The sequence below is a fragment of the Balaenoptera borealis genome (assembly GCF_965194805.1).
Source record: "Balaenoptera borealis genome assembly, chromosome: 7".
Classification (NCBI taxonomy): domain Eukaryota; kingdom Metazoa; phylum Chordata; class Mammalia; order Artiodactyla; family Balaenopteridae; genus Balaenoptera; species Balaenoptera borealis.
The window spans coordinates 25,256,656-25,268,968 of record NC_138864.1 but is presented as its reverse complement, the minus strand read 5'-3'; the positions used below and the strand labels follow the sequence as shown (position 1 = coordinate 25,268,968).

General features: G+C 38.0%; 1 protein-coding gene across 7 annotated transcripts in view; it reads left to right on the top strand.

The window, feature by feature from the left end:
* Positions 1 to 12,313, top strand: part of MAGI2 (membrane associated guanylate kinase, WW and PDZ domain containing 2) — a 1,331,631-nt gene that overhangs the window by 1,079,054 nt on the left and 240,264 nt on the right. The window lies entirely within an intron of this gene.

Genomic DNA, 12,313 nt, shown 5'->3' with positions numbered 1-12,313 from the left:
GGGTGATTTGTGAGTAAAAACAAGACTGTTACATCATGATAAAATATCATGTATGTTTCCATTATGCCAAAATATGTATTCAATTCAGGTGGTCAAAAATGTGAAGTGAGGGTAAACAAAATTTCAAATGATTAACTCTACTCTGTGTCTTAAGAAGTGCCAAGTAAATACATGAAATGAATCATGAAATTTCATAAACTTATATAACGAAACATCCATGTAGTTAGAAGACAAGCCTAAAAGTAACCCCAAACACACTAGAGATAAGGCAGCTCTGCCACTTTGCAAATGTGAGACTTGGCTTCTCTAAGCCATGATCACTTCTATGAAATGGGACAGTATATTCTCCATCAGGTTCTTTAAAGGATTAAAGAGATTAAATCTCTGAAATGCGTGGCAGAGTGCTTGGCATACAGTTTTACCATTTGTAGCACATAAATAATAGCTATTGTTGTTATTAGCCAATTTGGTCCTCGACCTGTAACATCCAACAGTGTTTGTATTCAGTAGAAAAGATTTAATGGACGGTTATGCATTATCTAAACCAGAAAAAATCAAGAGACTATGGAAAACTTTCACTTTCAATTGATTAACCTGGAACTATATCGTTATGATTCTTACATTTTACTGTGATCTGCAGGAACTTGAAAAAAATAAAGTGCTAATACTATAATTATAAAATTCTTACTAGATTTACTTATATCTTATTTATTTATTTTTAACATCTTTATTGGAGTATAATTGCTTTACAATGGTGTGTTAGTTTCTGCTTTATAACGTAGTGAATCAGCTATACATATACATTTATCACCATATCCCCTCCTCTTGCGTCTCCCTCCCACCCTCCCTATCCCACCCCTCTAGGTGGTCACAGAGCACCTAGCTGATCTCCCTGTGCTATGCGGCTGCTTCCCACTAGATATCTCTTTTACATTTGGTAGTATATATAAGTCCATGCCACTCTCTCACTTCGTCCCAGCTTCCCCTTCCCCCTCCCTGTGTCCTCAAGTCCATTCTCTACATCTGCGTCTTTATTCCTGTCCTGCCCCTAGGTTCTTCAGAAACTTTTCTTTTTTTCCATATATACATGTTAGCATACGGTATTTATTTTTCTCTTTCTGACTTCACTCTGTATGACAGTCTCTAGGTCCATCCACCTCACTACAAATAACTCAATTTCGTTTCTATTTATGGCTGAGTAATATTCCATTGTATATATGTGCCATATCTTCTTTATCCATTCATCTGTTAATGGACACTTAGGTTGCTTCCATGTCCTGGCTATTGTAAATAGAGCTGCAATGAACATTGTGGTACATGACTCTTTTTGATTTATGGTTTTCTCAGGGTATATGCCCAGTAGTGGGATTGCTGGGTCGTATGGTAGTTCTATTTTTAGTTTTCTGAGGAACCTCCATACTGTTCTCCATAGTGGCTGTATCAGTTTACATTCCCACCAACAGTACAAGAGGGTTCGCTTTTCTCCACACCCTCTCCAGCATTAATTGTCTGTAGATTTTTTGATGATGGCCATTCTGACCGGTGTGAGGTGATATCTCATTGTATATTTGATTTGCATTTCTCTAATGATTAGTCATGTTGAGCATCGTTTCATGTGTTTGTTGATAATCTGTATATCTTCTTTGGAGAAATGTCTGTTTAGGTCTTCTGCCCATTTTTGAATTGGGTTTTTGGTTTTTTTTTATATTGAGCTGCATGAGCTGCTTATAAATTCTGGAGATTAATCCTTTGTCAGTTGCTTCATTTGCAGATATTTTCACCCATTCTGAGAGTTGTCTTTTTGTCTTGTTTATGGTTTCCTTTGCTGTGCAAAAGCTTTTAAGTTTCATTTGGTCACATTTGTTTATTTTTGTTTTTATTTCCATTTCTCTAGGAGGTGGGTCTAGGATCTTGCTATGATTTATGTCATAGAGTGTTCTGCCTATGTGTTCCTCTAAGAGTTTTACAGTGCCTGGCCTTACATTTAGGTCTTTAATCCATTTTAAGTTTATTTTTGTGTATGGTGTTAGGGAGTGTTCTAATTTCATTCTTTTACATGTAGCTGTCCAGTTTTCCCAGCACCACTAATTGAAGAGGCTGTTTTTCTCCATTGTATATTCTTGCTTCCTTTACCAAAAATAAGGTGACCATATATGCGTGGGTTTATCTCTGGGCTTCCTATCCTGTTCCCTTGATCTATATTTCTGTTTTTGTGCCAGTACCATACTGCCTTGATTACTGTAGCTTTGTAGTATAGTCTGAAGTCTAGGAGCCTGATTCCTCCAGCTCCATTTTTCTTTCTCAAGATTGCTTTGGCTATTTAGGGTCTTTTGTGATTCCATACAAATTGTGAATTTTTTTCTTCCAGTTCTGTGAAAATGCCATTGGTAGTTTGATAGAGATTGCATTGAATCTGTGGATTGGTTTGGGTAGTATAGTCATTTTCACAATGTTGATTCTTCCAATCCAAGAATGTGGTATATCTCTCCATCTGTTTGTATCATCTTTAATTTCTTTTATCAGTGTCTTATAGTTTTCTGCATACAGGTCTTTGGTCTCCTTTGGTAGGTTTATTCCTAGGTATTTTATTCTTTTTCTTGCAGTGGTAAATGGGAGTGTTTCCTTAATTTCTCTTTCAGATTTTTCATCATTAGTGTAAAGGAATGCAAGAGATTTCTGTGCATTAACTTTGTATCCTGCTACTTTACGAAATTCATTGATTAGCTCTAGTAGTTTTCTGGTAGCATCTTTAGGATTCTCTATGTATAGTACCATATCATCTGCAAACAGTGACAGCTTTACTTCTTTTCCGATTAGGATTCCTTTTATTTCTCTTTCTTCTCTGATTGCTGTGACTAAAACTTACATAACTATGTTGAACAGTAGTGGTGAGAGTGGACGACCTTGTCTTGTTCCTGATCGTAGAGGAAATGGTTTCAGTTTTTCACTATTGAAAATGATGTTGCCTGTGGGTTTGTCATATATGGCCTATATTATGTTGAGGTAAGTTCCCTCTATGCCTACTTTCTGGAGGGTTTTTATCATAAATGGGTGTTGAATTTTGTCGAAAGCTTTTTCTGCATCTATTGAGATGATCATATGGTTTTTCTCCTTCAATTTGTTAATATTGTTTATCACATTGATTGACTTGTGTATATTGAAGAATCCTTGATTCCTGGGATAAACCCCACTTGATCATGGTGTATGATCCTTTAAATGTGCTGTTGGATTCTGTTTGCTAGTATTTTGTTAAGATTTTTGTATCTATGCTCATCAGTGATATTGGCCTGTAGTTTTCTTTTTTTGTGACATCTTTGTCTGGTTTTGGTATCAGGGTGATGGTGGCCTCGTAGAATGAGTTTGGAAGTGTTCCTCCCTCTGCTATATTTTGGAAGAGTTTGAGAAGGATGGGTGTTAGCTTTTCTCTAAATGTTTGATAGAATTTGCCTGTGAAGCCATCTGGTCCTGGGCTTCTGTTTGTTGGAAGATTTTTAATCACAGTCTCAATTTCAGTGCTTGTGATTGATCTGTTTATATTTTCTATTTCTTCCTGGTTCAGTCTCGGAAGGTTGTGCTTTTCAAAGAATTTGTCCATTTCTTCCAGGTTGTCCAATTTATTGGCATATACTTGATTGTAGTAATCTCTCATGATCCTTTGTATTTTTGCAGTGTGAGTTGTTACTTCTCCTTTTTCATTTCTAATTCTATTGATTTGAGTCTTCTCTCTTCTTTTCTTGATGAGTCTGGCTAATGGTTTATCAATTTTGTTTATCTTCTCAAAGAACCAGCTTTTAGTTTTATTGATCTTTGCTATCGTTTCCTTCATTTCTTTTTCATTTATTTCTGCTCTGATCTTTATGGTTTCTTTCCTTCTGCTAACTGGGTATTTTTTTTGTTCTTCTTTCTCTAATTGCTTTAGGTGTAAGGTTAGGTTGTTTATTTGAGATGTTTCTTGTTTCTTGAGGTAGGATTGTATTGCTATAGTCTTTGCTGTTAGAACTGCTTTTGCTGCATCCCATAGGTTTTGAGTTATCGTGTTTTCATTGTCATTTGTTTCTAGGTAGTTTTTGATTTCCTCTTTGATTTCTTCAGTGATCTCTTGGCTATTTAGTAGCATATGGTTTAGCCTCCATGTGTTTGTATTTTTTACAGATTTTTTCTTGTAATTGATATCTAGTCTCATGGCTTTGTGCTCAGAAAAGATACTTGATATGATTTCACTTTTCTTAAATTTACTAAGGCTTAATTTGTGACCCAAGATATGATCTCTCTTGGAAAATATTCCATGAGCACTTGAGAAGAAAGTGTATTCTCTTGTGTTTGGATGGAATGTCCTATAAATATCAATGAAGTCCATCTTTTTTAATGTATCATTTAAAGCTTGTGTTTCCTTATTTATTTTCATTTTGGATGATCTGTCCATTGGTGAAAGTGGCGTGTTAAAGTCCCCTACTATCACTGTGTTATTGTCGATTTCCCCTTTTATGGCTGTTAGCATTTGCCTTATGTGTTGAGGTGCCCCTATGTTGGGTGCATATATATTTACAATTGTTTTATCTTCTTCTTGGATTGATCCTTTGATCATTATGTAGTGTCCTTCTTTGTCTCTTTTAATACTCTTTATTTTAAAGTCTATTTTGTCTGATATGAGAATTGCTACTCCAGCTTTCTTTTGATTTCTATTGGCATGGAATATCTTGTTCCATCCTCTCACTTTCAGTCTGTATGTGTTCCTAGGTCTGAAGAGGGTCTCTTGTAGGCATCATATATATGGGTCTTGTTTTTGTATCCATTCAGCCAGTCTGTGTCTCTTAGTGGGAACGTTTAATCCATTTACATTTAAGATAATTATTGACATGTATCTCCCTATTACCATTTTCTTAATTGTTTTGGGTTTGTTTTTGTATCTCTTTTCCTTCTCTTGTGTTTCCTGCCTACAGAAGTTCCTTTAGCATTTGTTGTGAAGCTGGTTTGGTGGTGCTGAATTCTCTTAGCTTTTGCTTGTCTGTAAAGGTTTTAATTTCTCCATCGAATCTGAATGAGATCCTTGCTGAGTAATCTTGGTTGTAGGTTTTCCCCTTTCATCACTTTAAATATATCTTGCCACTCCCTTCTGGCTTGCAGAGTTTCTGCTGAAAGATCAGCTGTTAACCTTATGGGGATTCCCTTGTATGTTATTTGTTGTTTTTCCCTTGCTGTTTTTAATATTTTTTCTTTGTATTTAATTTTTAAAAAAAAATTTTTTTAATGTTATTCTTGTCTGCTTACATTCTTTTCATTTATGTATGTATGTATGCATGTATGGCTGTGTTGGGTCTTCGTTTCTGTGCGAAGGCTTTCTCTAATTGTGGCACGCGGGGGCCACTCTTCATCACGATGCGGGGGCCACTCTTCATCACGGTGCGTGGGCCTCTCACTATCACGGCCTCTCGTTGCTGAGCACAGGCTCCAGACGCACAGGCTCAGTAATTGTGGCTCACGAGCCAAGTTGCTCCGCAGCATGTGGGATCTTCCCAGACCAGGGCTCGAACCCGCGTCCCCTGCATTGGCAGGCAGATTCTCAACCACTGTGCCACCAGGGAAGCCCTGTATTTAATTTTTGATCATCTGATTAATATGTGTCTTGGCGTGTTTCTCCTTGGATTTATCCTGTATGGGACTCTCTGCACTTCCTGGACTTGATTGACTATTTCCTTTCCCATATTAGGGAAGTTTTCAACGATAATCTCTTCAAATATTTTCTCAACCCCTTTCTTTTTCTCTTCTTCTTCTGGGACCCCTATAATTCGATGTTGGTACATTTAATGTTGTCCCAGAGAGCTCTAAGACTGTCCTCAATTCTTTTCATTCTTTTTTCTTTATTCTGCTCTGACATAGTTATTTCCACTATTTTATCTTCCAGGTCACTTATCCGTTCTTCTGCCTCAGTTATTCTGCTATTGATTCCTTCTAGAGAAGTTTTAATTTCATTTATTGTGTTGTTCATCATTGTTTGTTTGCTCTTTAATTCTTCTAGGTCCTTGTTAAATGTTTCTTGTATTTTCTCCATTCTATTTCCAAGATTCTGGATCATCTTTACCATCATTACTCTGAATTCTTTTTCAGGTAGACTGTCTATTTCCTCTTCATTTGTTTGGTCTGGTGGGTTTTCACCTTGCTGCTTCATCTGTTGTGTGTTTCTCTGTCTTCTCATTTTTGCTTAACTTACTGTGTTTGGGGTCTCCTTTTCTCAGGCTGCAGGTTTGTAGTTCCTGTTGTTTTTGGTGTCTGCCCCCAGTGGCTAAGGTTGGCTCAGTGGGTTGTGTAGGGTTCATGGTGCAGGGGAGTAGTGCCTGTGTTCCAGTGGATGAGTCTGGATCTTGTCTTTCTGGTGGGCAAGACTGCATCTGGTGGTGTGTTTTGAGGTGTCTGTGACCTTATTATTATTTTAGGCAGCCTCTCTGCTAATGGGTGAGGTTGTGTTCCTGTCCTGCTAGTTGTTTGGCCTAGGGTGTCCAGCACTGTAGCTCGCTGGTCTTTGAGTGGAGCTGGGTCTTATTGTTGAGATGGAGATCTCTGGGAGAGCTTTCACCGTTTGATATTACGTGGAGCTGGGAGGTCTATGGTGGACCAATGTCCTGAACTCGGTTCTCCCACCTCAGAGGCACAGGCCTGACACCCGGCCGGAGCACCAAGACCCTGTCAACCACACGGCTTGCTCTCGCGAGGCCACGAGCCGGGCAGGCTGCGCAGGCCGCACGTGCACGCGCCGGCCGGTACGTGAGGGCAGCCGCGCCTAGATTTACTTTCAAAAAGCTAGAAATTTTCTTTGTTTCTGACTCTGTCATTAACTATATTTGATTGGAATGCAAAATGTATTGTAACCCTTAAACAAGCAAATTAACATATAAACGTGGATCTATTTGCATGTATATTCATGTAGATATATATTCTCTAGTGGTAGTGGAGGAGAGGACAACTTAAAATCTTTGATGATGATTCTCTGGTAACATATTGCAGTCGACTTCAGTATGGTATAATAATTGTAACATTGGGAACAGCAGGAGATACGATTGTTTTCTCTACGCCATTTTTCTGTTGTATCTGAGAATAGAATTATCTCCCATTGTCTGCAGGGAAATTGCTACATATCTTCCTGAAACTCCTAGACTAGTAACATTATTCATCCCCAAAAGCATCAATGTACAGTGTTGAGCATGGAGAGGGTAGTGGCAAAGTATGTGCCCTGTGGAGGAAGTTCTCGGTGTCTGATATTATAAGGTGTCATATGATCTCCCTTTATCTGCACATAAATCAAAGACATAATAACTATCTTTCTCTAGATTCCAAAATTTCAGTGCAGCCAAGACAAAATTTTTTCTTTCCCTTTGCCATGTGTTTTGTGGGATTTTTAACTGGCAGTGTTTGGTGTATTTGGCCCAATGAGCAGACTGACTTCTTGATACTTGTATAAAATATTGCTCTTTCAGAAACTGAAATTGGAAATAAAAGTGGCCAAGTTTGAATGATCAAAGTCTGTCAGTGAAGATTCACATCTGCCAAGCCTGTTTCCCTCTTAACAAGTTAGAAGGGCTCTCTCATCAAACCTTGGACCAGTGTGTATGCAATACACAGACACATTTTTTTTAACATCTTTATTGGCGTATAATTGCTTTACAATAGTGTGTTAGTTTCTGCCATACAACAAAGTGAATCAGCTGTACATATACACATATCCCCATATCTCTTCCCTCTTGCATCTCCCTCCCACCCTCCCTATCCCACCCCTCTAGGTGGTCACAGAGCACCTAGCTGATCTCCCTGTGCTATGCGGCTGCTTCCCACTAGCTATCTATTTTACATTTGGTAGTGTATATATGTCCATGCCACTCTCTCACTTCGTCCCAGCTTACCCTTCCCCCTCCCCGTGTCCTCAAGTCCATTCTCTACATCTGTGAACAGACACATTTTTAGCACAGCACATTTGTTCTTTCTGCCAGCCATTTGATGAAGCTCAGCGACTTAATGCTGCACCAGTTCAGAAATCCATATGGAAGAAATATCCTGGCAGCCTTCATTTCAGCAAGGCAGCAGGGGCTCTGTAATTTTTCACACAAAGCGGGTGAAGGAGTAGATCAACATAACCTGATATGTTTTACTACCAGTTAAGGATTGTTGATTGGCTTGCAGTAGAAGCACTAGCCAGAACACTTTCCAGAAATACCACATAGGGTGACAGCCATCCAGGGTTGAGAGCTTCCTTCGCCAATGAGCCCCAACAATAGACATCCCCCCATCCTTAGTCTGGATACTCAAGACCAGCACCCAGCTCACATTGAAGCAAATAGTATATATTATTCTAAAACAATTCAAGGAAACAACTTCACAGAATGTTATCTGGAGCCTTGAAAAAGAGAGGGTTTTTTCCCCCCTTTTCTATGTCGATTTCACATTATCAAAAACTAAATTCTTCTTTCCTCTGACTAAAAACACTGCTTCTACCTGTCTTAAAAGTGCATGTAGGTTGTAGGTCAGGTAGCAAACACACACACAGAGTTACACACACTTTCACACATTTGGCAGGAGGCTGCTGTCTGAAATGAAGTGGATGCTCCAGTCCTTTTCATCTCTCTCTTCTCTCTCTCCTTGTTATTCATTTTTCTTGCTCAGTCAGAATGACTGGCAACTGACAGTTTCAGGTAGAGTAGAAACTCTTGGAAAGCATGTCCATGACCAATTTCCAGCTCCACCCCAGCCAGCTGTTCCCCATCATTTCAGGGGAGGTTTTATAGCCCACTCCATACACTGTTGGAGTTACTTCAGAAGATGGCACTGGGTCATGCCACATTGGCCCCGAGGAGTCATTTATGCAAAAAAGAATCATTCTTCTTCAGGAATACAGGTAATACTTTTTGAAAATAAATGTGCACATCACTTACTGTCCATGTAAAATGATGACTCTTTCCCATGTACCTCTGTAGCTCAGGTTTTCATGTGGCGTTGTATGTGGTTGAGCAAAGTTCTGTGATGCATCTGCCCACATGTGTGTCCATACCCACAGGAAAACTCTAGAATACATTCTTGTCTTGCTCTCATAAACTTTCATGTCCTGCCAGGGTTTTAAGATATTTTTAATTCTTTTGTTTTTATTTTCTTCTACTGGAATCATAAGATCTCTTTATTTTTTTAAGATCTTTATTGGAGTATAATTGCTTTACAATGGTGTATTCATTTCTGCTTTATAACAAAGTGAATCAGCTACACATACACATATATCCCCATATCCTCTCCCTCTTGTATCTCCCTCCCACCCTCCCTATCCCACCCCTCTATGTGGACACAAAGCACCGAGCTGATCTCACTGTGCTATGCAGCAGCTTCCCACTATCTATTTTACATGTGGTAGTGTATATATGTCCATGCCACTCTCTCACTTCGTCCCAGCTTACCCATCCCCCACCCCGTGTCCTCAAGTCCATTCTCTACATCTGCGTCTTTATTCCTATCCTGCCCCTAGGTTCTTCAGAAATTTTTTTTTTTTTTAGATTCTATATATATGTGTTAGCATACAGTATTTGTTTTTCTGTTTCTTACTGACTTCACCCTGTATGACAGTGTCTACGTCCATCCACCTCACTACAAATAACTGAATTTTCTTTCTTTTTATGATTGAGTAATATTCCATTGTATATATGTGCCACATCTTCTTTATCCATTCATCTGTCTCTGGACGCTGAGGTTACTTCCATGTCCTGGCTGTTGTAAATAGCGCTGCAATGAACATTGTGGTACATGACTTTTTTTTTTTTTCCCTTTATTTTAAAAAAACTTTAATGTCTTCCATTTATATTTTCATTTCTCTGCTAGATTTACATAAGGGCACTATTTAATTAATTAATTACTTAATTTGTAAATGGTAACTATTTTAGACTGTATTCTGTTACTGGTATGTAAAAATGCAATTGCCTTTTGTTTCATTTTTTTTATGTCTGGCATTCTTATAAACTCTCTAATTCTAATATTTCTGTAACTTAGGAATTTTTTTTAATATCTTTATTGGAGTAAAATTGCTTTTACTCTTTTTGAATTATGGTTTTCTCAGGGTATATGCCCAGTATTGGGATTGCTGGGTCGTATGGTAGTTCTATTTTTAGTTTTTTAAGGAACCTCCATACTGTTCTCCATAGTGGCTGTATCAATTTACATTCCCACCAACAGTGCAAGAGGGTTCCCTTTTCTCCACACCCTCTCCAGCATTTATTGTTTGTAGATTTTTTGATGATGGCCATTCTGACCTGTGTGAGGTGATACTTCATTGTAGTTCTCATTTGCATTTCTCTAATGATTAGTGATGTTGAGCATCCTTTCATGTGTTTGTTGGCAATCTGTATATCTTCTTTGGAGAAATGTTGATTTAGGTCTTCTGCCCATTTTTGGATTGGGTTGTTTGTTTTTTTGATATTGAGTTGCATGAGCTGCTTATAAATTTTGGAGGTAAATGCTATGTCAGTTGCTTCATTTGCAAATATTTTCTCCCATTCTGAGCGTTGTCTTTTCTTCTTGTTTATTTATGGTTTCTTTCGCTGTGCAAGAGCTTTTAAGTTTCATTTGGTCCCATTTGTTTATTTTTGTTTTTATTTCCATTTCTCTAGGAGGTGGGTCAAAAGGATCTTGCTGTGATTTATGTTGTGGAGGGTTCTGCCTATGTGTTTCTCTAAGAGTTTTATAGTGCCTGGCCTTACATTTAGATCGTTAATCCATTTTGAGTTTATTTTTGTCTGTGGTGATAGGGAGTGTTCTAATTTCATTCTTTTACATGTAGCTGTCCAGTTTTTCCAGCACCACTTATTGAAGAGACTGTCTTTTCTCCATTGTATATTCTTGCCTCCATTATCAAATATAAGGTAATAATATGTGTGGGGTTTAACTCTGGGCTTTCTATCCTGTTCCATTGATCTATATTTCTGTTTTTGTGCCAGTACCATACTGCCTTGATTACTGTAGCTTTGTAGTATAGTCTGGAGACTGTGAGCCTGATTCCTCCAGCTCCATTTTTCTTTCTCAAGATTGCTTTGGCCATTTAGGGTCTTTTGTGATTCCATACAAATTGTGAATTTTATTCTTCCAGTTCTGTGAAAATGCCATTGGTAGTTTGATAGGGATTGCATTGAATCTGTGGATTGGTTTGGGTCGTATAGTCATTTTCACAATGTTGATTCTTCCAATCCAAGAACATGATATATCTCTCCATCTGTTTGTATCATCTTTAATTTCTTTTATCAGTGTCTTATAGTTTTCTGCATACAGGTCTTTGGTCTCCTTGGGTAGGTTTATTCCTAGGTATTTTATTCTTTTTATTGCAGTGGTAAATGGGAGTGTTTCCTTAATTTTTCTTTCAGATTTTTCATCATTAGTGTATAGGCATGCAAGAGATTTCTGTGCATTAATTTTGTATCCTGCTACTTTACCAAATTCATTGGTTAGCTCTAGTAGTTTTTTGGTAGAGTCTTTAGGATTCTCTATGTATAATATCATGTCATCTGCAAACAGTGAAAGCTTTACTTCTTCTTTTCCGATTAGGATTCCTTTTATTTCTTTTTCTTCTCTGATTGCTGTGGCTACAACTTCCAAAACTATGTTGAATAATAGTAGTGAGAGTGGGCAACCTTGTCTTCTTCCTGATCTAGTGGAAATGGTTTCAGTTTTTCACTATTGAAAATGACGTTGCCTGTGGGTTTGTCATATATGGCCTTTATTATGTTGAGGTAAGTTCCCTCTATGCCTAATTTCTGGAGGGTTTTTGTCATAAATTGGTGTTGAATTTTGCCGAACGCTTTTTCTGCATTTATTGAGATGATCATATGGTTTTTCTCCTTCAATTTGTTAATATTGTTTATCACATTGATTGATCTGCATATATTGAAGAATCCTTGATTCCTGGATTAAACCCCACTTGATCATGGTGTATGATCCCCTAAATGTGCTGTTGGATTATGTTTGCTAGTATTTTGTTGAGGATTTTGCATCTATGTTCATCAGTGATATTGGTCTGTAGTTTTCTTATTTTGTGACATCTTTGTCTGGTTTTGGTATCAGGGTGATGGTGGCCTCATAGAATGAGTTTGCGAGTGTTCCTCCCTCTGTTATATTTTGGAAGAGTTTGAGAATGATAGGTGTTAGCTCTTCTCTAGGTGTTTGATAGAATTCACCTCTGAAGCCGTCTGGGCCTGGGCTTTTCTTTTTGGGAAGATTTTTAATCACAGTCTCAATTTCAGTGCTTGTGATTAGTCTGTTTATATTTTCTATTTCTTCCTGGTTCAGTCTCAGAAGGTTG